This window comes from Gossypium hirsutum, chromosome A04 (genome assembly GCF_007990345.1).
Source record: "Gossypium hirsutum isolate 1008001.06 chromosome A04, Gossypium_hirsutum_v2.1, whole genome shotgun sequence".
Lineage (NCBI taxonomy): Eukaryota > Viridiplantae > Streptophyta > Magnoliopsida > Malvales > Malvaceae > Gossypium > Gossypium hirsutum.
In genome coordinates, this window is record NC_053427.1 from 80,662,334 (window position 1) to 80,668,553 (window position 6,220).

A 6,220-nucleotide genomic window follows, 5' to 3' on the forward strand; every position below is an offset into this window, starting at 1 on the left:
CAGAAAGAAAACTTACTGAGTGTTTTAAAAGATGATTTCATTATAGGTTAAAGTGAATGGAAGCTGTGCACCAGGTAGGAAACCGGAAAAGAGGTGGTGAGTCTATCGGACTGTTTAAGTACCAAGCTCCCTTCAGATCCAATCCTAGACATGCATACCGCCATTGCCACACCTTAACGTCATGAATATTTCTAGGAAACCGATTTGATTAAGTCATTTTTAGGAAAAGTGATTAATTTTGGAAAATACTTTCATTGCGGAAGCTTTGCTTGTTGTTGTGTTATTTTGAAATCAATTTTTGTTTTTGAAAACGCGCCCTAAAGCTATCCAATTTCAACAGTTAAAATAAGTAATACCTATCTTAGTAATACATATTAAAACCATCAAAAATAATCAAGCGGTCTTATTACATTTAAAAACCCAAAACTTCAACGTAAATAAAAGGATGTCGAGTTCACCAGAAGAAAATCAAACTTTCAGAACGGGTGGCCACTCCGAATTCCCTCACAGCTCCAAGCCCACTATGGTTTGGGATTTCCTGCGTGGATGAAAATAAAAGGGGTGAGTTTGGGGAAACTCAGTGTGTAAGGAAAACCCATTCAAAGCCCAAGTCAGCTCAAGCCTATTGGGCCTAAGCCCATTCAGGTAACAGTGGTACTAGACCAGAGCCCTTTTCAGATTACAATAAACTGGGCCTTAGCCCCTTATTCAGATAACAGTATGGCTCATAGGCCCATTTCAAAATACATGCAACATCAATAAACATATGCAAGCCCATTTGGGTAGACTACTCAACCCACCAACCACTACACTCCACCCGTACCAGCCACTCCATGTGGGGAATAGCTCAACCCACCCAGCCCAACACTCCACAGTTGCAGCCTTGCTGCTCAGTTAACAGTAAATTGAGGCAAAGCCTCCAGTACGTGGACAAGCCACTTTCAGTACTTCCTCCGTCAATATCCCAATCCCATGCATCAAATAATAACAACATGGCATGCAGTAAATAACAACAGTCAAACATGCATTTAGGTCAATTTAACCCTAGGGGTATTTCAGTAATTTATCTCCTAGGGGTAAAACTGTAAACTTTCCACTTTTAAAGGTATTTCAGTAATTTATTTATTTTAGGGTTTTTCATGCATATTCCTACCTTTCACGTACTAACAGAATCACGTACTGAGGGTTCTTACCGAATTGGGCCCGTCGGCCCATCATTCTAATTTTGGCCCATTAAGCCCAAAAATATCGAGGGCACAGAAATCATGCACTTTGCAGTCCAAACATTGCAGCTTACCAAAAACATTAATCGATTTACCTCACGAGCATTCGCACACTCGCAAATCTACAAAATACCGGTTTTCGGCATTTTGGCTTTTCGGCTTTTGCCGATCTAGACTAAGAAAGACGGTGTTAGTTACGCACTTGTTTGCGAAGATATGCTGACGAGATCCACACACGAACCGCCTACAATTGGATTACTAACACGTTAATCTAACTATTCAAATACGAACTACGTATTAACCCCTTACAATATTCGGCCAACCACACCTACAGATCATAGTAAGCTTATAAGAAAACAATAAGCAACTCATTAACAAATTTTTGTCAATGTTTACCACAAAATCATAATTTCACTGCAAGCTGTCTTCCTGAGCAACAGTCACTAAATTATTTATAACTGGAGCTACGAAACTCCAAATCAAGTTCCGTTAATTTTCTCTGAAAATAGACTCATATATCTTCTATCCATAAAATTTTAAGAATTTTTGGTATGGCCAATAAATACCAGATTTTTCTCAAAGTTTCCCATGTTTCACTGTTTGACTAATCTGACCACTCTTCATTACGAATCAAATTTCTCATTGTACAGAATTCAAAATATGTTCTTGCTTATTTCATTAGAAACTAGACTCAATAAGATTTAATTACATAATTTATTTAGCTTCTAATTCATCTCCCACAATTTATGGTGATTTTCCAAAGTCACATTACTGCTGCTGTCCCAAGCAGATTTATTACCAAATCACTCTTTCACACATACCTTGCATGCATGTTATTTAAACATGTATATCACCAATCAATCATCACATATCTATAATTTTATTTAAGAATAATCTCCATTTCATCATTTTAAAGCACAACATGTTAGCTGATTTTTTTCCTTTTAACATTTAAGGCACATGCATGCTCATTTGTTTGGCTCAACTTCACCTATCTTCCATTTTTTTCATCAAAAGAACATGAAACAACAACCATTTCCTTCATTTTAGTTCATGACTAAATGCTCACAACACAACTAAAAACCAAAATATGCTTCAAGAGTTAAGGTAGAATCAAGAAGAACTCATGAACATCAAGATAGAAGCCAACTACCATGAACTTACCTTCAATTTTCTTCCCCAAGTGGCCGAACACTCAAGAGCTTTCTCCTCTCCTTTCTCTTCTCTAACTTTCAGCTATGATGAACAAAGATGGACAAAACTTTGTTCTTTTCACCCCTTTTTCTTTTAATAAAACTTCATATTTCATCCATTTAATTCTTTAATACAAAAGACATGAAATTCTTATCATGAAACATTTACCTAACCCATTATCATGAAACATTTACCTAACCCATTATCATGGAACATTTACCTAACCTATTATCAATTTGTATCAATTTGTACCATAAATTATGGATATCAAGTGTACATTTTGTCTACAACAACATGATGACTGGCCACTTCATGTAAAATGGGAGGTTTGTCATGCAAATCCTCCTATTTTGCACTCCTATTTATTTGGTCACTTCAATTTAGCCTATAGCATTTTCAAACATTTTCACATAGGTCCTATTTCATAATTTCACTCCCTTTTTCTTATGGAACAAAAATTAACTAAAATTACCGGGTTCTATCTTAAGCTTGGGCCTTTTAGAGGCCCACTAACATAATTAAACCTATGCCAACATTCACAGGATTCCCGAAAATTGGGGCGTTACAACTCTACCCTTCTTAAAGAAATTTCGTCCTCGAAATTTACCTAATCCAAACAGATGAGGGTATTGCTGTTGCATCGTCTCTTCTGGCTCGCAAACTTAGAAGTTTTCCCTTCCTTAACTTGTTGAAAACGAGCGACCAAAGACTCATAGTTCAACTGTTTTTCCTTAATCTGATCCACCCAGGTTGGCCTCACTTGCAACTCAGCCAATAGACTTCCATCATCATACAGACTCAAACGAGCAAACATTGCTCTCAGATCAGATACGGTTCTACGACTTAAAGCATCGGCTACCACATTAGCCTTACCTGGGTGATACTCGATCGAACAATCATAATCCTTAAGCAACTCAATCTATCTCCTTTGCCTAAGGTTCAGCTCCTTCTGAGTCAACAAATACTTAAGAATCTTGTGGTCTGTGTATATAATACACCTCTCCCCGTACAAGTAATGTCTCCAAATATTACGTGCAAATATCACTACCGCCAACTCCAAATCATGAGTAAGATAGTTCCCTTCGTGAGGTTTAAGTTGTCGTGATGCATATGCAACCACCTTACCCTCTTGCATTAACACGCAGCCCAAACCCACGTGTGATGCGTCACTGTACACAGTAAAATCCTTCTCAGACTCCGGCTGAATCAACACAGATGCTTCAGTCAGAACTTTCTTCAACTTCTCAAAAGCTTCATACTGCTTCTCAGTCCATACAAACGGTACTCCTTTCCTTATGAGTTTTGTTAGAGGTGCTGCCATCACAGAAAAACCTTCCACAAACCTTCTGTAGTATCCTGCCAGTCCTAGGAAACTTTGAATTTCTGACACCGTCCTAGGTGGCTTCCACTCCAAAATTGCTTCAATCTTTCGAGGGTCCACCTTAATCTCTTCGGCAGAGACCACATGTCCTAAGAAGGTTACCTCCCTCAACCGAAATTCACACTTGCTGAACTTTGCGAAGAGTTCTTTCTCCCTTAACACTCGCAGCACTATACGGAGATGCTCATCATGTTTCGCTTCAGTTTCAGAATATACCAGGATATCGTCAATAAAGATGACTACGAACTGATCCAAACATGGTTGGAACACACGATTCATCAGATCCATAAACGCTACAAGAGCGTTCGTTAGTCCAAATGGCATAACCAGAAACTCATAATGACCATACCGAGTCCTGAATACCGTCTTATGGATATCTACCTCCTTGACCCTTAACTGATGATATCCAGATCGGAGGTCGATATTAGAAAATACAGAAGCCCCTCTAAGCTGGTCAAACAGATCGTCAATCCTTGGCAGTGGATACTTATTTTTAATTGTCAGTTTGTTCAACTGGCGATAATCAATGCACATCCGCATTGTATCATTCTTCTTCTTCACGAATAGTACCGGTGCTCCCCATGGAGACACGCTTGGCCTAATGAAGCCCCTATCCAAAAACTCTTGAATTTGTGCCTTTAGCTCCACCAACTCCTTCGGTGCCATTCTATACGGTGCGATAGACACTGGTGCCGTTCCAGGCAATAAGTCGATTCCAAACTCCACTTTTCGGTTCGGAGGCAATCCTGGAAGCTCCTCCGGAAAAACATCTTGGAACTCTTTTACGGTCCTAACCTTATCCACTGTCAGTCCCTCCTCTTTCGACTGACTTACAAATGCCAAATAGGCCTCACAACCTTTTCGAATCCACTTTTTGGCCCTTAATGCCAACACCACATTGGACAAATAATCCCTTCGTTCACCTATCACCATAACCTCCTCATCATTTATGGTCATTAACACCATTCGTTTAGCAACACAATCCAGGGTCGCTTTATGCTTAACAAGCCAGTCCATTCCCAAAATGAGATCAAACTCTCCGAACGGTAACTCCATCAGATCACCAGGGAAAATGTTACCTTGAGTTTCTAAGGGTACATCCATATACAGTTTGTCTACCCTAAACGAGTGACCCAAAGGACTTAGTACAGATACCCACTCACAATCTCCTCAGAGCAGTCCAAGTTGTCCATAATCTGTTCTGTGGCCTCCAACCAATATTCCGCCACATTCGGGGCTATACCAGGCATGCCTCTAAAGATCTCCGCTCCGTTAGTCCCGAAGTCATTCAGAAATAGATCCCTGAATTTCGTTGCCCAAACTTGCTCAGGCAACCCTTTCCAGAACACGAAGCATTGCCTGTGACAGGGCATCATCTTCGGCACCGCGGTCATGAGACTCTACCTCTGTTGCCGGTGGTACCGGTGCATCCACCGCCAGCATATGTCTCGAAGATGAAGATTTCGCTCGAGCACTTCCTCGGCTCCGTCCACGGCCTCTTGTACTCATATCGTATAATCTTGATTACGAATTTTTATGCATCAATTAATATTCCAGTGTTTATTACAGATGTTTTATGAATCAGACAGTAGTTCAGAGTTTGTTTTCGTAGAATTGAAGTCTAGCTACAGTTTCAGTCTCTTATCAGATTTTTCCTATGGTTTTAGTATTATCCTATCTAGAGTATCCTAGCAAGATTTTAGTACAGACAGATAATTCAGGAAAATATTCAGAAAAGTTCAGAGTAATACTTACAGACTTGAGCCGGAGATTCGGAATGCTACCTTCTAAAGATTTAAATTTTGAAAATTGCATTTTTCACAATCTTTATAATTTTTTTTTTGAAAATTTTTGTTTTTGTAAACCCATTCCACAGCCGAGTTGTTGCAACCTAGGTTCTGATACCACTAAATGTAGCACCCCAAACCCGGCCCAGACATTATGGCCGGATCCGACATGCCACATCGAAGCATTCAAAACATTTTCGATCCAGAAAGAAAACTTACTGAGTGTTTTAAAAGATGATTTCATTATAGGTTAAAGTGAATGGAAGCTGTGCACCAGGTAGGAAACCGGAAAAGAGGTGGTGAGTCTATCGGACTGCTTAAGTACCAAGCTCCCTTCGGATCCAATCCTAAACATGCATACCGCCATTGCCACACCTTAACGTCATGAATATTTCTAGGAAACCGATTTGATTAAGTCATTTTTAGGAAAAGTGATTAATTTTGGAAAATACTTTCATTGCGGAAGCTTTGCTTGTTGTCATGTTATTTTGAAATCAATTGTTGTTTTTGAAAACGCGCCTTAAAGCTATCCAATTTCAACAGTTAAAATAAGTAATACCTATCTTAGTAATACATATTAAAACCATAAAAAATAATCAAGCGGCCTTATTACATTTAAAAACCCAAAACTTCAA